We start from the raw sequence: 23,256 nt of genomic DNA on the forward strand, positions 1-23,256 counted from the left end.
CTGGTGTTGCACCACCTTTAGACTTGAACTACGTTTCAGGTGCAAGCTTAACTGTTTGCTTACTTGGGATTAGGAGTAAAATAACCAAGTTTATAAAATTACTTGGTAACCCTAATATACATTATTCCCAAGGTAAAAAATATTCACTCACTCACTCACTCACTCACTCACACACACACACACACCCACCCACCCCCTGGTCACCAAAGAATGCATTCAAAAGTGAAATATCTGGTCAGCAAAATCCAATCTATCTACAGCAACTGTTTCTAATAATTTATTTAAATTTTTGGTCTGAGTTGATGAAAGCACCCTTTGTTTCTGCATACAGAAAGTTATAAACAATGTTAAACTTAGGTGGCTATGTAGCTCTGTGGAGATGGTATTTGCATCCACACTAAGTCACCCAAAAAAAGACTGTTATAAGAGAAGATACAGTCTAGACCTGCAATGTCCATCAAGCCTTTCTTTAAAAGAACTCAAATACTGCACAGTTATCCACGATGGCAGCATAACATCCATATGCCACAGGACATAGCAGCTGTTATTCCTTTTCTCACTAATTCTTAGCATAATTTCTATAAACAGTTTGCTGTTCTAATGTCATGTACCATAACAAAATTAATGTGTACTGAATAATCATATTAACAAACTACTCAAGATGCATCATTCAGATGTAGAAATATCAGTGGCCATGCTATTAAAATATGCTGTAATCCACAGCTGGATACATCATGCAAGGAAAGAAAAAAATACAAAGCAGGTCCAATAGTATTACTAAACAAGTATGTTAATATACTTTTTCAATCATTTTGTGCAATTTTGCTAATAGTTTAGAATTCTAGATCTGTTAGTGAACAGCTTTTTTTTTTTTTTTTTTTGATAATTATTCATGACAGTATTGCAGAAATGGTCGTTGTTAGTTTTCAAGGTGCATATATACTCAAAGCATGTACCCTCTGTTATATAGATTTTAGATTAGAATTATGCTACGGCAAGTCAATGTGAAAAGATATGACACAGAAGTCTGCTCAGCAAATTATCATCTTATCATCCTATAGCCTCTGTAAATAGGTAGCCAGCATTTGGTCTCATCATTCACTGTCATTCATGCTAAAAAACTTGGGATCAGTAGGATGTCTGGGTACTGGACTATTCAGCATTAAAACGATACAGGAGACTTATCTCACTGATAAAGAACAGGTGAACCAATGCTGCATTAGGATGCAGAATGGTTCAGACTTCTCTACTGCCAGAAGCATTCCAGGGATCAAGTGCCTACCTCTATTTTATTATTACACAGTCTTGCCATAAATATTCACAACTTCAGCACACTCCCACAGAATTGTGTGAGCCGGGTTCTGTTAGTGGCACTGTGCACAGCCAATATTAACATGATTATCAGTCGAGAGTCTCTAGCTGTATCTGAAAACAGGGTTGGAATGCAGCCATTTATTTTCAACATGCTAAAAACACTCGGGATCAGTAGGATGCCTGTGTATTGGACTATTCAGCATTATAACAATACAAGAGATGTATCTCAGTGCCAAAGAGCAAGTGAACCATGCTGCATTAGGATGCAACAGCTCGGGAGGGCTGTGAAGCCCTCCCGAGCTGTTGCATTTTGTTATAAGTCTTATATCCTGTTGCATCTTGATATAAGTCTTATATCCTGTTGCATCTTGATATAAGTCTTAATCCTGTGAGAACACAGAAAGTGATGTCGTGAGAGATGAACGTTTTGCAAAGAATGATGTCATGGGCACTAACTGATAACCTGGAGGTGAGAACCTATCATCTTTCTACTGGACACTTCCTAACACCATAGCTTATGCAGCTGAGGTAATAAAATCAAAAAGCACTCCTCCGGCAGTATGCGAACAACAAACACAGAGATATCCTCTACACAGATGAGAAGATTTTTTGACCATTGAAGGGTTGCTTAATTGCACAAACAATCGGATATATGCCCTGGATGGTCACACAGCAACTAGGATTTGGAGAGGTCATCACCCCATGTCAGTGATGTTTGGTGTGTGTGTGGGGAGGGGGGGTGGTATCCAAGCTGCATTTCTGCAGGAAAGAGATCAAAGCTTCCACCAAAGTGTATCAAGACACTGTGCTGGAACCTGCGGTATGACTCCTGAATAACCCTATTTCATGACAGGCAGTGAACCTTCCAACAGGACCCAGGTCACCACACACACACACAAGGCAAGGACCACACAACAGTGGGAAGCAAATGTCTGTCTGGAAGTCCTGATCTGAATCCATTGAACTTAAAATTGTGGTTGGAGCTTGAAAGATTAACCTGCAAGAAATGACAACAGCCTGAAGGTGGATTTTGAACAAAGAGTGGCAAACTTTTTGTTAGATGTTATGCATGCCACCATTGATATATGGCCTCACAGACTTTGGGCATGTGCGAAGGCAAAAGGGGGGACATTTTGAACATTGAATGCTACTATATGCACGTTGTACATGTAGTCTGTCATGTGCTGAAAGCTGTAAATCACTTACTGATAGAGTAAAGTTTATGCTGTTCAACTGTAACAGTATTTATGGATAGACTAGGTATACACACAAACGGACAAAGAAATTAGCGCACCTGGAAGAAAACATGGTACAATGGTGAAACTAAGCAAATAGCTAGAGTGCAGGATGGTATGCAAATGATCCAAGTTTGGTACGATTGTGCATGCCCACACACCCTGCAGTGGTGCTGCAAGCATGAACCGGCAGCCTTATAAAGCCGGCTGATGCAAGCTAGAGTACAGAGTGACAATAATGCCAGGTAGATGCCAGATATGTCGATTTAAGCAACTTACGGACTTTGACATAGGCATGATCATTGGTCTGAAAACCGGAGGGTAGTTGGCACGCCATATAGGCATGCACATGAACCGTTCTGACCATATCATCCGACAGTGTTGGGAGCTGTGGACACGTTCCAGCACTGCCACACAACAGAGCGGCACTGGTCTGATCAGTAGGACCAACACTAGAGAGGATTGACGGATTGTGCAGCAAGCACGGAGGGATCCCACGGTAACCCGGTCCACTATACAGGCAGATGTAGGGGCTCCTGTGTGCCCACGAACCATTTCCCGATGCGCAGAGGCAAATCTATGATCCCAGTACCCCTTACATGTGCACCCATTAACACCGCAACATCGCTGATTCCGTTTGTAGTGGGACCAAGAGCGACATGGAACGCCACAGACTGGCGACATGTGGTCTTCATCAATGAGTGCTGCTTCATCTTGGGGACAGGTGATCATCGTGTCCAGGTGTAGAGGACCCCTGGTCAAGGACACAATCCCGACCTCGCTATTGGGTGCCACACCTCCCGCACTGCAGGCATTATGGTCTGGGGAGCCATAGCCTATGATAGCTGATCACCCCTTGTAGTGGCGCATTGATGGGGCAGCGGTATGTGGATGACATCCTAAAGCCCCTACATTCACTCATTCCTGGCTGGGATACCAGGAGCACTATACCAGCAGGATAATGCCGGTCCGCACACAGCTCGGGTTGCCCAAACCTGACTACGTTGTGTACAGACACTTCCATGGCCTGTCCGCTCCCAGGACTTGTCCTCTATCAGGCATGTTTGGGAGCAGCTGAAATGCCAGCTCCCACTGTGCCGCAATATCCGGGATTTGGAGTACAACGTCCAACACGTGTGGGCCAGTCTGCTGCAGGACAACATCAAGCGTCTGTTTGCCACCATGCCGGACCGTATTTGCAGCATGTAACGCCGCACAAGGCGGTGCAACACGTTATTGATGATGACCGGATTGCATACCACAGATCCCTTTGTAATTGTCCTTCAGCTCTGTTTTTGCCATCATGTTCATCACTCACCTGTATCATTACACCAATAAAATTTCAGTTGAATCCTATGCTTCCTTCTTGGTGCGCTAATTTCTTTGTCCGTGTGTGTGTGTATACAGTAAAACCCCATTTTTACGTTTTCCTCCCATTTACATCATTTTCAGTTTATTCCCGTCTTAAGGCCTATTCTTATGATATATTGTTTTCCTGCCATTAACAACTTGATGTGGATGTTATTTCCCTTGATTTGCATTTTTTTTCTCGGGTGGCAATACTGATTTTCGAATCGATTTCTGCTGAAATCTGCGCATTTCTTTCCCCAGATGGCGTTGCTTTCAGCTGTAGGTTCGTTTCCGCCATCACGGTGACTTGCATGCTTCCAGCAGTAATGTAGTGATGAGCGATACCTTGATTTTTCAATCACAGTACGAATTGATATTGCAGAATTTCTGCTACGTAATTTAGCGTGTGATAGTTGCTTTCAAGTTACAGTGGTGGATGATCCATGTTAGTAATGTTAGTAATGGAGGAAAAAAAAACAGAAAATGTATTTCGGTAAAAGAAAAGATGGCAATTCTGCGACGTGTAGATTAGCATGCTGGAACACGTGCAATTAGCAAAGATCTTGGACTCTCCGTGTCCACTTTGAGCACGATAGTAAAAAACAAGTAAAGCATTTAACTCAATGTAAAGTAATTTGGTGCTATGTCAAAAAAAACTAAAAGCAAAAACAATCAGCAACTAAAGATTTTTTAAATAGATAAATGTAAGTAATTGTAAATTAATTTATTTTCAGTTATTAAATTTTGTAATCTAGTATGTAGACTCACATACTAGCAGTAAGTCATCTTCTGCCTTTTTTTTAAATGTTTTTTTACATTTCCTGCTATTTACACTTTTTTCCATTCAGTCCCCTGAAAAGTGTAAAAAAGGGGTTTTACTGTGTGTATATATATACACACACACTTTTTTCAAATATCACTCCTACACAAAAAAAGGCTGCAAAACCTATAGCAAATCAATACTATATTGGATAGGAGTCAAGAGAAAAGTAATCTGTTGTTATTCTTTCGAAGTGCTGAAAGTTGCAGACTTCAGGAAATGCTGTTCTATAATTTTTGAATCTTTGCACATGTAAGAGAAAACTAAATATAATTTATTACCCTATATATATTGCTCAATATGTCATAAGCTTCTTTCAGGAAAGAGAAAGAAAAACTGGAAACAATATTTAAATTTTGAATACAAGAAAACAAGTCATACAGTATTCATATAATATCACGTGTCTTGGTTGCAGCTGTCCAGTAGGAGGAAACACTATTAAGAGTTCAGAGAAGTGGGAATAGATGTATAATTAATTTTAAAATAATAATAAATAAAAATATAAAAAATTATAAACAATTAACAGCAATCACTTCACAAAACTTAGAAATAGGTCTACAGTATGTCAGATTAACATTATGTGGTGGCATAGGGCTTCACACGATTCAAAAAAATAGATGAAATTTGAATGTACAGTAGTGTAGCATCTTGGTTCCACTGAACTCTGTGTCTAGTGTCGATAGCATGAAAAGCAAGGTCTGAACCTTGAGAATCTAGAAATCTTATATAATCTTGATGTTCTTCGATTCTAACAGTAGCAGAATGGACAGTCTGTCTAAAGTAGCAAAGATGACAAGAACAGCATAATTGATACACATCAGCCAAAAATAAAGGTAATAATATATCTTTGATAGATGGTAAGAAAGATGACAACTTCTGGGATGGTTTGAAGGTGGCATACAATTTATACCTGCAAAGGGTCCTTGCTATTTGTTCAGATTATAAAGTGATTAAAAGATCAGCATACCTTACCTTAAAGAAACAACTGAACAAATAACAAGGATCCTTTACAGATATATTCGTACATCACCTTTAAACCAGCCCAGAAATTGTACCACCTATCAAAGATACATTATCACCATTATCCTTGCCAAATGTTTATCAAATACACTGGTCTTGTTATCTTTGCCACTTTGGACAGACTGGCTATTCTGCTACTGTTAGAATTGAAGAACATCAAGATTATATAAGATATTTTGATTCCCAAGGTTCAGGCTTTGCTTCTCATGTTATTGACACTAGACACAGAGTTCAGTGAAAGTCTACTAAGATGCTACACTGCAGTAGGTTTAAATTTCATCATCTATTGTTTTTTTAATTGTGTAAAGTCCTATACAATTGTCCTAATCTTAATTGGACAGACTGTATGTCCATTTCTTTGTTTTGAAAAGTGACTGCTATTAATCGTTTATTTTAAATTAATGAATTATATATCTATTCTCACATCTCTAAACTCTAATAGTGTTTCCTCATACTGGACCGCTGCAACTAACTTGCTGTATAACTCGTTCTTGTATTCAGAATTTAATGTTGTTACTAGTTTTCTGTCTTCTTCCTGAATGAAAGAAGCATATGACACATTGAGCAAAATATATAGGAGTAATAAATTATATTTAGTTGTCTCATACATGTGTGAAGCTGTTATTCAAAAAATACAGTATGTCTAATGTCTGTTCAGGAGAGGGTTCTAAAGATGAATGGGAGAAGTGGGTTGATGAGTTAGGAATTAAATTTTGAATGGATGTTAGATGCTGTTAATGATAGTTGTACTGAATACCACCTAGAAATATCTCTAGAACAAATATAATGCTAAAACTGTCTGACCAAGGAAGTGTATGAAGAGAGCAGAGGATCATCACAATTAGCACAACTGCTCTCTTTTGAACTGCATGAAGAATTTTTTGAAAATTTCAATGCATCACTACAAATGTGAGAGCAGTATTCTAAGGTTTGTCAGATTTGGGATGTGTACAGAATGGCACTGATGAAAAAAATGCCAAATATTTTTGAAAGTCAAGAATGCTTGAGAAGTTATTTGTGTGCACCAGAAAAAGCTAGGAATAATAGTCTAAGAAGAGATGTCTATTCTTGACTGATGAACTGAGCAATAGTGGGGGAGGAGGAAAAACTTTTTATGTGGAAAAAAAGACAGTTGTGTTTTTGGAAGCACTTAGGATCATTAGGTCACCATCAGCCTATTGAAGAATGGTATAGAGATCAGTGTTTAAAGAAATGCTTACAGAAAAGGTTGAAACTTCAGCTGGCTGAGCATGTATGAGAGGATAAAGATCACTACCATCAGCAAAACTATGGATAGGGTTGGAGATTAGCGAGAGAATTGTGTATGTAAAGAGGATGGGTTCATACATCTTGCATTAGAAGGAAAATCTGAAGAGAGGAACACCCTCCACCATTACAAATGGAACAACCTAGAGAACACTGGTGACCTAGTTAGAAAAGGTAAAAGACAGAAGACAAGAGATGGCAAATCCTATTAAATGCCTTTGAAATTCTAAGTGCTATGGCACAGGTGTCACCAAACTCTTCCATGGAACATATTAATAGGTGGGTGATTAAGCGAGATCTATTGTGATTCTCAAATCCTGACTAGTAGAATTAGCAATCACTGATTAGTTGATAGTTCTCCATTGCAGTAGAGAGCACCAAGGTGAAAGCGATATGTCGATAATTTGATGGCAGAACCTCATTTTCAAGGCATCAGCTAAATATGGACTTACTTCTATGCTATGGGGTGGATGCCAATGGAGTATAACAGTGCACAAATGATAAACAAGAGGTGTTACTCAAGAACACGTCTCTTAAATACCATTGGTGGTATATCTCGCCAATTGTGAGATATCACGAATGCCATGGATACCAAAAGGCTTCTGGTATCCATGTTGTTTAAGATTCCATCGATGTTGCTCTGGTGAAAGGACACAAGAGGAATGTAGGGTAATGTTCCAGGTACAGTTGGAGGCATTTTGTTTCGCTCATCTAAGCGAAAGTTCACAAGAATGAATGCCAGAATGTCGGCTTTATCTTTAGGTGACAAAGTTACTTCACCCAGATGCAATAATGCCATCTTGATGTGTGAGAGAGATACAACTTCCAGCACCACTAAATGTAAAAAATTTGCACACTACACAGGTGAATTTTCTAATGATTATTTTGTAATGATTTTGTAATTAATGATTGTTTTGTAACAGTTGTGGGCTAAAGTATAGGTTGAGGATAAAACTGGAATTTGTCTCAAGCAACTTATGATCTCTTCTCCCCCCACCCTCAGACTGCCTTGTCACTCCATGAAAAATCATTGTCTTGGATGTTGGACAGGAATTCTGAATAGAGAAAAGGATGAAGGCACTCGTTCCAAAATGGACTTTTGTAATATGATCACAAATATTGGCTGTAGAATAAAAGTGAAATGTTTTCACTTGGCATCATCATTATTGTGCTATGAGGTAATGAAAGCTGAGGTGAGGGAATTCAATTGGATTTATTATAGCACAGGCACCCCCATGGAGTTCCAAGACTCATCATGGAAGACCCAAACTATCAACACAATATCTATCATATCTCTCCTTGAAACCATTAACTGACAAAGCACTCAACTGACTCAGGCAACCCACTATATTTATTCACCACTCTCCAAACAAAAAATCTATGCAAACCACACACACTCTTACCCATCTTTCAGGAATAACTCCTTGTTTTGCTTTCCCACCATCCAAGTGCTGAAACATTTCCCCTGCATCAGTTCTATAAAATTCTTTAAATAATTTGATTTTAATATATATATATATATATATATATATATATATATATATATATATATATATGTTTCTATCATATCCCCTTTTATTTTTGCCTATCAACCAACTTTGCAATCCACAAATCCTCAATCTATACTCATAGGGAGCATTCCACAGACCACTCGCATCTTAGTCATTCACTTCTGGATCCTCTCCATCACTTCCTCATCCCCCCAAGAAACCCAGGTGACCAGACTTGAGGACAATAATTTAGATGTGGTCATATTAAAGCTTTATAAAGAGGAATGTTAACTCCTTTATCTCTGCTTGACAGTGTGTGTGTTCTTCAGGTAATCCTCAAATGTTTGGCATTCTTTCAAGCTCTCAAATTTGAAAAATGCCAACTTCTGAATCTGAAATGAATATACACAGCTTGGAAAGACGTCAATGGACATCCACATGGGCAAGGTGCATTGTGTGATATAATGAATCACATGTTTGTAGCCAGTATAAATTGGAGAAATATGATGTTCCCAAGTCAGTGTCCAGGTGAAATGGCAATGAGAAGGGAACTGATGGAGTTTGAAAGAGACATGATAGGATGCCATGTTGTAGGTCTACCTGTTCGACAAATTGGGCCGTCTCAAGTAAACAATCGGTGATACAGCAAAACCTTGCTTAACGTGAATTTGATATGCACGATAATCAGGCACGACTGAATGAAATGATACTATTTTCCACTTTAAGCAAGTGATTGATCAGTCGACGCGATTTTTTTAACGTTATGCGAAATTTTTTGTCACCAATCAGCAGTAAGAGGAAAAGCTGGAAATCATTAAGAGACATGAAAGTGGCACTAGTAATACAACTGTTCTAGACCTGGGATCCAGCTAGTCTACAACTCGGACTATATTAACTAAGAGTAAAGAATACAAAGAACAAGTTGCTAATGCTTCTTTAAGCATGCAGATCACCCGAAATAGAAGCCATTTAATAATAGAGATGGAACGTCTTCTATCATTCTGGACTGAGGATTATAAAAAAGAATACCTCTTAATATACAAGGAGTGGTCAGGCAAAAGCTCTCAATATTTTTACCTCATTGAAAGAGAGCAAATTTTAAGAGGAATGTGAAAGCTTTACTGCGAGTATAGGATGGTCTGACTGTTTTAAAAATTGAACTGGATTGCATAACATAAAACATAACATAACTAGGAAATCTGCTAGTGCTGTAAAAGATTCGGCAGCCAAATTTCCTGAAGAATTGCAAAGCATAATTCAGGAGGGTGATTATGATGATTGGCAAATATTCAATGTTGACAAAATTGGTCTCTTTTCGAAGTGTATGCTAACAAAAACTTTCCTAGCTAAAACTGAAGAATCTCAACCAGGATATAAAGTATATAAAAAACGTCTTACGCTTTTATTAGGAAGCAATGCAGAAGGCAACTTTAAACTTAAGTCTATGTTAGTTTATCTTGGACAAAATCCAAAATCTAACATTATTGAAGAAATCGGCACAATTGGAAAAAAACTCGAATTTGATGAACTAGATAATGAAGATGAGAGAAACTTGCATGATTCTCATTCAGAACAGATAAATGAGAATGATCTCCTTCAACTAGAAGAACAGCGTACATATGAAGAAGGAGATAAGGAGTATGAACAAGAAGAGAATGTTACGACTAAGAATCTGACTGCAAAAGAAGTTGAACTAGTTTTCAATCACATTGAGTATGCTAATGAAATTTTGTTTGATGCTGATCCTGATATGAAATGAAGCTTCAAAGTTCGCTGAAATCTTGATAAAGTGATCGCCAGCTATCGCAAATTGCATGACAAGATGAAAAAGTTGAGCACGATTCAAACATCTTTACTTAATTTTTTTTGTAAAAAATTAACTCAATGAAATGTTTAGACATTAAATAAAAAATTAAGCAATTGATTGTTATTAACTTTTATGATTTTATCCTCTAATATAGCTTATACTGTAATTTTTTTCCAAATTTAGCTAACTGATGGATGAATTATAATTATTCCTGTTTATTGTATTCACTTAACGTGATTTCGCCTAACTCACATTAATTGATGGATTAATTAATTGCGTTAAGCTAGGTTTTTGTGTGTGCCATATTGAGATGGAAGCACAGGGAGTCAACTGTAAATGCTATCCGCACACTGGACAACCCACTACACTCACCGAATGACTGTAGAGTGCTATGAAGGATAATATGTACAAACAACCATTCACTGGCTGACACAGTGAATGCAGAATTCTGACATCAACTGGAACACGAATCTGCACAAAAACATTCAGAACTGAGGATCACAACATGGTTTCTGTGGTAGGACCACAATATGCAAGCCCCACATTACCCGAACGAACATGGAGTGTCGTCTCTTTAATGGTGCAAAGAGTGTGTATAGTGGGACTTGGAAAGCTAGCTGTGTTGCTCTCTTAATGAGGACTTTCTTGAAGTCTTTCCACTCTCTCTTATTGGAGATTTTTTTCTTGCAGGAAAAAATAGTCTGAAATGTTGAGGGCAACCACGTGAGTTTCTCAAAATTTCTCTATGGCCTGAGTCCATAGGTGGGTGGTGAAAGCAAGATCAGCTATAGATTATGAGTGAAAGAATTCATACTGCTGGTCATTGATTAGTTGGTATATCTCTAGATAGGTCAAGAATTGGTTGAAGATGACCTTCTCCAAAGTTTGGAGAGAACAGAAGTAAGAACAACTGGATGATAGTTTGTTGGTTGACTTTTATCACTTTTCTTTGGGATAGTCTGGATGTGGACCTGTTTTTATGTTGTCAGGTAGATGTCAGTTGAATAAGATAGATTGAAGAGGAGATACAGGATAGGTGTTAGTTCTGGGGGACAATTTTTTTAACACAATGGGTGGGATACAATCAGGACCAGATGCCTTGTTTGTGTTCAGGTTGCTAAGGATTCTTTGGATTTCTTTTTGTCAGAAGACTATGGGACACACGAAAGGAGCCATTCTTGGTGGAGTGGAGAAAACACTTACAGGTCATCAATGAAGAAATTGGAAGAGAAGAATGATGCAAGTAAGTTATCCTTGTCTTTTGGTGAGGTGACTGCAGTACCATCTGGATGTGAAGGTGGTGGAAAACCTGGGTGGGCAGAAGTTGCACCCAATGGCCTTGGCAAGGGACAAGAAGGAGCAACTGCCATTTGGGCAGAAGGTCAGGATGCAGCATTTGGTCCTTTAAAAGTCTGACTTGTATTTGGTAATGATTCTTTTACAACAGTCAAGGGAGTTAGATATCAACAGGTTGTATGGGAGAATGGTGGTATCCCTAAATGAGGAAGGTCACTAGAAAAGTGCCAGAAGTTTTGTTTTAGGACCATTATTGTTTAACTTGTATGTGAATGATATTGGGACGGGCCAAACTGGAGATATGCAGGTATTTGCTGATGACACAAAGTTAGGGAGAACTATGAGGAGTAGAGAAGATGTGATCTTATGGGAGGATCTCAAGTGACTATATAAGTGAGCAGGTGAATGGAGCTTTCAGTTTAATGTTGCAAAATGTATAGTCTTGTATGGAAAGATGGGATGCAGAAAACAATGGAAAATTTCTGGCAGAGGTGGAAAAGTTGAGAGCCCGAGTATGATGGGAACACATTTGAAGTTTAAGTGTTTGATCATACTACTAAAATTGAGATCACAATGGATTATGGAATGGAGATGATCTTGAAATAATTATCATCCTTTCAGGGATTTAGGCCGAGTGGCCTGTTCCAGTCTCATTCATCTTTTCCTTGGTCGTCCCAGATTTCTATATCCTCCAAATAGGTGGTACTGGAGTATTTTTTGAGTAATCTTGAACTATCCATTCTATCCACTTCTTTCAGTATTCATATGTTACCGCTAAAGTGCAGAAATTAGTTATTCTGCAGATTATCTAGGTATTGTGCAGATTAACTACGGTGATCCGTTAATGTGCGGAAAATTGTTTCATTTCTCAAATTACCTAGGTAATCTGCACATTACCTAGGCACTCGTTAAAGTGAAAATAAGATCTTTGCTGGAACAACAGCAACGTTTCTGTACGCTTAAATTAACATAATGTTATTTATTTTTCGATATCTACAGAATCAAGTTAATACAATCAAACAATCAACAAATTAGTTGATAGAATCAATCAATCAATCAATTAATATAATACAAGGAATCAAACGGTTTAAAATATTATTACAATTAAGAAAAAAAACATATGATAAAATTATGTTTACTTATTAAAAAACCAAACTAAAAGTGGAGGGAGAGGGGAGAAGGAGTAGGGAAAGGAAATGAGAGAAACAAACTTTTGAACTTTCACGATACGGAAGCCGTTAATGTGCACATTACCTAGGTAAAATGCGGAAAACTCTTGATTCCGCACGTTAATGGAGCAAATCAGTTAATCTGCAGATTAGCTAGGTAATGTGCACATTAACGGTTTTCGCACTTTAGCGGTAATACATATACTTCATCCAATACTGAGTCTATTTTCAGTTCTTTAAGTATTTCTGTGTCCTACAGTATATCTTTTTTTTTTGTCTGAGTATAACCTGTTGTTTTTTGTAGGAATTTAATTTCTCCAGTTGCTATTCTTTTTTCTTCTGCAGTTTTTATGATCTGTAGTTCACTTCTGTATAGTAGAGATCTTACCAAAACTTTATAAACTCTTGAATGCTTCTGAAATTGGTTAGGCTTGAAAATATTATCGATCATTCATGTTATCTTGACTGTTTAAAATTTTGATGTCAATGTCAGCTTCTTTTGTATATGATACAGCACATCCAAGGTATTTGAACATTTGTTCTAAAATTTAATTTTCAATTGCGATTTTACTTTTGACTGGAGATGTCCTTTAAAAGCCATGATTTTTGTTTTGTCTTCCAAATCTTTTTGCCTTTATGCTTAAGGCGTATATATTGATCTTTGGAGTTCATCTTCACTTCTTGCTATGATTATCTGATCAACTGCAAACAAAAGGAAATTAAGCATAATTCCATGATCCAGTTTAAATGGCAGGTTTATATTTGCTTCCATTTCTTTACTATTTTATCTACACAGATATTAAATAAGAGTGGTGATATTGGGATCCTTGATGGGCCCTCTGTTTGTTGATTTCCATTCTATAACTTTTTCATTGATTCTTATAGCTATTTGGTAATTCTGATACATGTTAGTTATTTATTGCAGCAAGCAGCCTGATTTAGAATGTTTAAAGTCTTGAGTATTGTCAACAGTTTATTCCTTAAAACTCGCTTTCTGGTAATCCAAAAATGCTATGTGTGTTTCTATGTTGTATTTGTAATGTTTTTCCATTAAGATTTTTAATGTAAAAGCTGGATCAATGCAAGATCATCCTTTTCGGAAGCCATTTTGTTCTTTGCAAAGTTTATATTCTACATATGATTTAAATTTTTTAAATTAATATTTGTACATATAACTTATAACCAGTATTTGGAAGACTTATTCCTCTGTAGTGTTTACAGTTACACTTATCACTTTTTTATAAATTGGGAAGAAAATTGCCTTATTCCAACTTTCTGGAATTTTTTCCTTGCTGCCAGACAGTTATATAATTTTAAAAGTCATTTGACGAATAGGATGCCTGCATATTTAACAAGTTTTACATTTATTTTATCTTCTCCAGGAGATTTTTCTGATTTGCTTTGCTGTATTGATGTCAATGTCTGCTTCGTGTAATGTTATTTCTTCCACTGTATAGTCAGTAGTTAGCATTATGTCAGTTTTAGATTTGCTATAATCTTGCCATAAGTTTTGGAAGAAGTCTGCTAAGTTTTCTCTCTTTGATTATTTCAAGTTTCACTTTTTTTCTTTTACCTCCTTATTCATATTCATTAGAATTTTGTATGTATTTGGTCTCTTCACCGTAAGATCTCTTTCCAATTTTACTATGAAGTTATTCCATGTTTCCCAGTTATCTCAGGATGTTGAAATGCAGAATCAAAGTTATGGTTCCATTCCTTAAGGCCTTAATCAGGCCACATGCTGCTGTGTGCAGATCTGTTCACTTAGTTCTCAATCAGTTTAACATACCTGAAAGATGGTTCAAAGAAGACTCATTATGTCTATCTCCGAAATGTGGGATATGACAAACTGAGGGAATGCAAGTTGCAGAGCCTTGTGGATACGAGGAGGGAGTATGATTGAGACATAAGTTGGTAAGAGAGTTATTGCCAAAGTAATGTGGAGATTTTTCAGCCATCCTAGGAAGCTGTATAAGAAGAGTGCGAGCCACAGGTTGTTTGTGGAAAGTGGTTGGTGAATGTAATGCATTACCTGAGTGTAGAAACTGTAAATGGGTTGAAGACATTTCAATGATCTCTTTGCACAAGAATATGTACTCCCATGACAAATATTCCGCCTACATCAAGATCTGATATTAACATCTGTGCGCTGATTCGTTTAAAAGTACTTTCAGAAAGCCGAAATGCCTTAGAATTTTTTGTATTCAGGAGACATTTAAAAATTGAAGTATCTTGAGCTGTATCACCGGGACTGATGTGGATACTCAGCTTAACACACTTCATGGGGGGAGATGACCAACACCACACCTGCAGAGTCAGGAAGGAAAAGCATCTTCATCATTCTTTTGCTGAAACTCTCATGATTGTTTTAGGTCCATCATGAAAATTGGGGGCAGGGATCAAACCAGAACTTGAATCCCCCCAACAAAAAAATTTTCTTGAATGTTTTTGTACTTAAAACAAGTTTGTCTTAATTTTTTTTATTTCCGAATATCTCAAATTCATGTTTATTTCCTAATTTTTTAAATCTTCCTTCTTTTCAATTCTCATTTCCTTCAAAAACGTTAAATTATAAAAAAAAAACACTCAATTTATACATCTTAATATCACTATTTTGATTACTTTTTAATAATCCCCCATTTTACTTGGCTGATCATGATTTATCTCTGTGGCATCTATAATCATCAGCCATTACGACTTATCATTAAATAATATTAATAAACTAATTTCGGACTGCAACGATCTCAGACCATTGAAATTCAAAAGGGGACCATCGGCTCCAAAGAATCTACCGAATATCGCCCAATTCCCTACACCAGCGCTTCCCAAACTGTGGGCCATGGCCCACAGTTTGTTTTGTTGAGGGGGGGGGGGGGGGGTGAAATAATGAAAACAAATTTAAAATTACTACGATAATAAGCCAAAAGGCTATTTTACCAGCGACATAAGTTAAGTTAAAGGGAGATGGTAAATCTCGTTTTATTTTTATAGCCAGGTACGAAACTCGGATCGAAATCCATCGAATCCACAGTTTCATGCTGAAAAAAACTATCGGCGAGCCCAAGTGTAAGTAATCACTTGGGTAGAACAACACCAGGGCAACTCCAAGCAAAGGTGGAGCAAGCTCCATCACTAACTTTAATATTCTCTCATAATGTAAAACACAGCTCCTAAGAGATGTATATATACTGTTTAAATTATGAGAAGAAGTCACTACCCAGACTGGTTTCAACCTTTATTTTTTTTATTTCCGAATATCTCAAATTCATGTTTATTTCCTAATTTTTTAAATCTTCCTTCTTTATTGAGGTCTCATCAATAAAGTCTTAGGATGTCTTAGGAGCTGTGTTTTACATTATGAGAGAATATTAAAGTTAGTGATGGAGCTTGCTCCACCTTTGCTTGGAGTTGCCCTGGTGTTGCACTACCCAAGTGATTACTTACACTTGGGCTTGCCAATAGTTTTTTTGGCATGAAACTCTATGGATTCGATGGATTTTGATACGAGTTTCGTACCTGGCTATAAAATAAAAACGGGATTTACCATCTCCCTTTAACTGAAATTTAAAATTATTTAAGTTAAGGGATATTACATCCCATATTGTTTCTTAGCCGAATAAGAAAGTCAAGGAGTTTCATGCCAAATATAGAAACTATATAAAGTTTGGTGATTCCAAGCGTAAGCAATTACCTGGATAGTGTAGCACCTGTTTGGTAGTGCAAGCTGAGGCAACTCATAGTAAGGGTGAAGCAAGCTCCGATCACTATTCTTGGTATTTACCCATAATGTGAACTTAGCTCCTAGGAGCTGTATTACTGTTCTACATTATGAGAGAAGGTCACTACCCAGACCGGTTTCAACCTTTTTTGAGGTCTCATCAGTGAGTAGGTAGACCTAGTTAATACCAAGTTTGTAGCGAACAGAACTTACATCCCTTCTATGAGAATTGCCAAAAAGGTGTCCTAATAAATTACTAATTATATGAAGAGCCAAAGGCTTCTATTCGGCGACATGAACTTATTTAAGTTAAGGGATATTACATCCCATATTGGATGTAATGGGATGTAATATCCCTTAACTTAAATAAGTTCATGTCGCCGAACAGAAGCCTTTGGCTCTTCATATAATTACAAATTTAAAATGTTTTAAGACTAGGGATCCCAGACATCACATAAAATACCAGATCGTCCAGTTTTTGGCTAATGCATCCCGTTGTCCCGAGAAAAGTCTTCTTTTTGTCCTATATTTTACAGTTCAAGACTGAATAACAAAATTGATGAGTTACAATTTCAATTCTATTACAAACATCGCTCTCCGTCATTACAGGGAACTGTAGACGTGTTGTTATTTTCTCAAGGCGAGGGATGGCAACACTGCAACAATGATAAGTTTGTTAGAACAGTGCGCACGTGCATTGACATTTTGTAAGACTGGCATATACTAAGCTTTCACCATCAGTCATAAGTGTCCCGTATTTTTTTCCAATGTATCTGGGATCCCTATTTAAGACACAGCAGATTTTTCTTTTAATCTTCAAAGAAACGTATTTAATTTTTATTATTTCTTTTTTGATCTTTTTTATATTTTAATGGAAAAAATTACACATTGATGTTGGTTAACAAATTTTTCTTCTTGCGTATTTCGGCGATTAATGAATATTAGTAAATATATGCTTGTTCATATAAGTTTCGTTTCAAAGTATTGATACGAAACACAAAAAAGATTACAAACCAAAATCTTGAATATAAATACAATAAATATTACAATAATATATGTCTATATTACAATTTTTTTTTCGGCGGGGGGGCCGTGAAATATTTTAATTTTTCCAAAGGGGGCCTTGTCATTCATAAGTTTGGGAAGCAGTACCCTACACTACAGAGTCGCACCGCTGAATAACCCTGGAAACTTAACTGTCAGAGGCATAAATTCCTCATTGCTGTGCATATTTCCATGGAATTCTCACATCGTGTGCCACACAATATGCAAGCCCATATATCTGATACAAAACCATCAAACCTACCTTGATGGTATCGATAACTCATTCATTTAACAAAAACAGACTTGGGTTTAATTTGACTACACTTTATGTTTCTTCCCACAAAAAATAAACCAATTTATTTGGATATTTGTACGTCTAAAAACAAGTAAAGTAAAAAAAACAAACAAACCTATATCAATATAATGAAACGAAATCACCGTCTTTCATAACAACTGGGACTGGCAATAGTAAAAAGAAAAAAACAAACTTATATACAATTATCAAAAAACGAAATCGAAAATTATTCCTTCCCGCTTTTCTGAATTACTCCATGAACTGCCATCTAGCGAGACAACTGAATAAAAGAAATTTTCCTCGAAAAATAATACTAATAAATATATTATATAAAAATCAAGTGGATATTAAATCCAGCATTATTTAAAAGTTTCTGCATTTGGCATTCGGAAATAAGACGAACATAGACGCCAGAGCAAGCGGTCATGTTTTCTATAAGGTCCGCGCTAAGGCAACGAGTAAAAGGCTGCGAGTGTATTCCCGTAAGCTCTCTGGTCAAATTTTGTACGAAGCTTTTATAGTTTCTGCATTCGGCTTTGAAATAATGCTGGATTTAATATCAACTTGATTCTTACACAATTAGCATCGCCGAAGTGAAGTTTTTTGGCTCTTTATTTTAGTAAATACTTTACGCACCGACCGAGAGTTCGCTTACAAAAAATACATCGTCCCGACACTTCCAGTTCAAGATAAAATAAATGGGGCAGATTAAATGGGGAAGTAAGAGATGCACTCACTCATAGAGACCAAGTATGGCATGAAAAGTCATCCTCCATTTCACCTACTGATCACTGCATCTGGGGACCCCAATATTCTCTGACTAGGGCCTTGCTCACACAGATGTAGACAAAGCAGAAGTTATAGCATACAACTTAGAGGAGCAATGCAGGCCTTCATATGGAAACCTTGACTTTGACCACATATATAAGATTCACAGCAAGGTCAGACACTCACTCAAACTTCCTATCACCAGCACTGACCATATTGCACCAACATCATCTGCTGAGATATATGACATTATTAAAAAATTAAAGAACAAAAAAGCTCCTCCGCCAGACGGCATTACTAATCGGGTGATTAAACTTCTGCCCCGAAAAGCAGTAGTGCACCTGACCAGTATAATAAATGCAATTTTAAGATTTCACTATTTTCCTTCCACCTGGAAACTGGCTGACGTAATTCCTATACGGTAGGTGTGGGTCTTTGCCTGGCTTATGTATAGGAATTATCGTCCAATCAGTCTCATCTCAAATCTGGGTAAAGTTGCAGAGAAGGTCATCCTCTCACGACTCCAAACCTCAGTAAATAACCTAAACATCCTTCCTAAAGAACAGTTTGGTTTTCAGCAACACCATATACTACCCGGCAAATCCACAGAATTGTGGAATACACCACCACCAGCTATAACTGGCGCCAGTACAAGGAGCTGTTTTCCTAGACTTATCCAAAGCGTTTGACAAAATCTGGCATTTTGGACTCCTGCACAAACTTATCTCAGCTGGTACCTCACTAAAAATGGGTCATTTAATCCATTCATATCTTCAGAATAGATCAATGCAAGTAAAAATCGATGGTTCTACAACCTCCCCGCGCCACATCTTTGCTGGAGTGTCGCAGGGATCTCTACTGGCTCCATTGTTGTTCTCTATATACATGTCAGACATCCCGCACAAACCGATGACTTTCATTTTGCCCTCTATGCCGACAATACGACAATACTAACCAGATCTCTCAGACCCCATTTCATTACCAGAAAGCTTCAAGAAAACATTCTAAAGCTGGAGGGTTGGTTCTCTAAGTGGAGATTGGAAGTCAACCCCCAGAAAAGCTCAGCCGTTCTTTTCTCAAAAAGGCCAATGTCTCCTGTAGGAGATGTGTTACTATTCAATACCAAAATTCCCTGGCAGACAGAAATAAATTACCTGGGTGTAATTCTCGACTAAAATTCCCTGGCAGACAGAAATAAATTACATGGGTGTAATTCTCGACAAAAATCTATCTTTCAATCAGCACACCAAGTCTGCGTGCACAAAGGCATCTAAAGCCATAGCTCAGATCTATCCGCTAATAAATAGAAATAGCAAGCTCAGCAACAGAATCAAATTGCAACTATACCAGATGACGATTCGTCCTATAATCACCTATGCCTCTCCGGTATGGAGCCACACCTCTAATATTAACATTATCAAAATATAGCGAGTGCAGAACAAGTGCTTGAGAATGATTCTGAACTCCCCGTGGTATGTTAGAAACAATCAACTCCACAGAGACACAATTTATCCCTATATTTTCTCTTTTTTTACAATCCTTAGCAACCAAGTTTTTCCTAAAGACGTCCACACATCCCAACCATTTGGTACAGTAAGTTGCAGCATACGATCCAAAGGACATATTCAAATATAGAAGACCAAAAGTTATATTAGCCTCCTTTAGCGATGCATAATCTCCATGCCCATTCAGGGCGAGCAATCTGGTCATACATTTTACTCTCACTGTAACCACAACGGATAGCGGGGAATATGAAAAGCATCTTGCTTCATCCCTAAAGACATAAATGTCAATTGTCAATACTTAGTACTGCCCAACTCGGACTGTGCACGTAGCTCATAAATTTATCCCTACACAGTAACCTTATCAGATAGCAGGGATTAAAAGCATTATGCTTCACCCTTAAAGACAGTGAAGTTCTAGTTCTAGTTTCTTAGTACTGAGCGAGAGTTTTTGCTCTCTTAATGTTTCTTCCGGGTGTTGTTCCAGTTAGTGCGATTAAGATTTTGGGGGAGCTCCTTAAGAGGACAATTTGAGTCTCTTGGGGCTGACGTTTTCCGGCAAAGCCTCTATTGCGGCCGTGTCGGTGGGTGCTTTTCGCTAGATTATGAGCGGTTCTGCTCAGTGGTAGGGGAAGTATTCCAATAAGTCCGTTCTACAAAACCTTTTTTTTTAAAGTTCATCATGCATGCTTTCAAACCAAAATGTGGGTTGTAGCAAAAGGAATACCACTAGATGGTCTTACAACCTGTGATTCTGTAAAGAGACAGAAACACTTTATCACATGGTGATTTATTGTAAAAAAAGCAGAAGAAATCTGGAGTCTGGTGAAACAATGGATGCCACAGAATCAAATAATTAATGAAAATCTAATATTTTGGCTAAATGAGAAAACGTTAAGAAGAGTACGAACAATCATAATTATCATAAGAATGTATACTATCTGGACATACAGGTGTGACCATATGTATAACAGAACAGGCGGTGAAAACATCTTCATCATCTTCCTTTTACCCTCTTTTACCTTGCGGTGTCGAGGGTTAGTTAATCGTCGGACCTCAAACCGTTCGCAGGATAAGGTGGTCAGCCTTATGCCCCGGTGTATCCTATGGCCTGTAATGTTGAGTTCTCAAGGCCAGTTTGCCTGCTTGCGGGATGATAAACCCCAGATAAACTGGGGAAAGCCCTACTGTCTACGTCCAAGACCGGCTAACTTGGCTATGGCAGATCCTTCAGCTCCTCACGTCGTCGACGGGAATCGAACCAAGGACACTCCTTCCCCAGGCATATGGTTGCGAAGCGCACAGCCACTAGGCTAACTGCGTGGTTACAGGTGTGACCATATGTATAACAGAACAGGCGGTGAAAACATCCGAACAAAATTCAATTGATACTTACAAGATGTCATGAGGAATTCTATCCAATTGAAAAGGATGAACACAAAGGAATGGGAGTCCTTGGAAATTCACTTGCACCAAATTAATGCTACCTTCAGATAGCTAAACCGGAACAACATTCATAATTGTGTGTGTGTGTGTGTGTGTGTGTGTGTGTGTATGTATATGTATATATATATATATATAATTGTTTGTTCATCTTTACTCGGTAGAAAATATTATAAAAAATTAGTTCGAATGACTATATACCGAGAATAAAAAACAAGAAGGTTTAATATTAAGATACAACTAGTTTCGTTGAATGATTTAACTTCTCAGGTATCACAGGCAAAGAATTTTACAAGAAATGACAGAGTCACATGATAAAATTACATCAACAGATCTAGTATAAAAGACAATAATACATTGTAAAAACAGGAATGCGAGCTTGACTTCTAAATTAAAGTTGACTACGTCCGTGAGCTGCCACTAGTGCGCCAATACTGAACAGAGGCAATGTGCGCGTCAGTGAGATTGAAGCTAAGACTGTTGTTAATACGGGATGAATGTCAAGCCATGTACTGAAGACAGTACATGGCACTTGCTTTAGTTCTTTTGTAGAACTAGAGTGAGTGCTTAGTTCAAAAATCACGTGTGACTGCGGGAAACAATACTATGGCCAAACTGAAAAATCCATCCTCCTACGTCTGGAAGAACACCAGAGAGACATTGCCTACAAAAGAACCAGAGCAAGTGCCCTGTTAAGCCATGTACTGTTCTCAGTAAACACAAATGAAGAAGGCCGTCAACATGAGATAAACTGGACAACAACTTCAAACCTTCATATATGCATGACGAGGTAGAACGCCGCATAGTCGAATCTAAGGAAATTGTTATGGACCCTCATCATATAAATAATAACTTTAGTTATATTCTCCCAGACTCTTTCAGCTATGCAATCCGATATTGGCACACTCGTAAAGTCCAACGCATGCAGATGCCCAACAATGGAACTTCAACACAGACTGTAGCCTCAGTTCAAAGCTAACTGAATTTTATAATAGTCGTTTTTATAGTGATACAATGTTTCTTATTGTTTTCTTATATATATATATATATATATATATATATATATATATATATATATATAATATATATATATATATAGTTTTATGAAAAAAATTGAATGACTAGAACCGAGATTTAATTAAAAAGGTTTTAATATAAACACACTACTAGTTTCGGCCTGTAACAGCCTTCTTCACTCCACTTCCAAAGATCCGTTCCTTGATTAGCCACCCAAAACCTTGTCATCATCAACTCAAATACCCTGGCGTATATAAAATATTATGTGACTGCGATATTCCTTACTTCGGGCAGACAGACAAATCTGTCGAAATGCGTATGGAAGAACACATGAGAGACATTACTTACAAGCGACAACGAGCGAGTGCATTATCAAGTCATATCCTCTTCTCGGCTAATCCTAATGATGAAAACCAAAGTCACAAAGTCTGCTGGGAAAAATCTACAAATATCTTCCGTTGCAGTGACGAAATAGAGAGAAAAATTGTGGAATCGAGAGAAATCATCTTCAATCCTGTTCATCTAAATAACAACTTAAGCTACAACCTCCCAGATAGTCATTCAGCTGTAATCATGTACTGGCGTTCACGTGATGCAGCAAGCACGCACTCTCCCAACAATGCAACAAATGAAAGAACAGCTTCAAATACAACTACAACGTTTTAATGCTAATTATGTATAAAGACTGTCTGTGTTGTTCAT

General features: G+C 37.5%; 1 protein-coding gene across 1 annotated transcript in view; it reads right to left on the reverse strand.

The window, feature by feature from the left end:
- Positions 1-18,062, reverse strand: part of LOC150110310 (uncharacterized) — a 34,177-nt gene extending 16,115 nt beyond the window's left edge. The window contains exon 1 of the mRNA XM_090392791.1: positions 17,940-18,062. The gene's annotated coding sequence lies outside the window, so the exon portion shown is untranslated. The remainder of the gene's footprint in view (positions 1-17,939) is intronic.
- Between the last annotated feature and the right edge of the window lie 5,194 nt (positions 18,063-23,256).

This window comes from Typopeltis vanoorti, chromosome 1, assembly GCF_054136105.1.
Source record: "Typopeltis vanoorti isolate ZY-2024b chromosome 1, IOZ_Tvanoo_1.0, whole genome shotgun sequence".
In the NCBI taxonomy this organism is placed as follows: domain Eukaryota; kingdom Metazoa; phylum Arthropoda; class Arachnida; order Uropygi; family Thelyphonidae; genus Typopeltis; species Typopeltis vanoorti.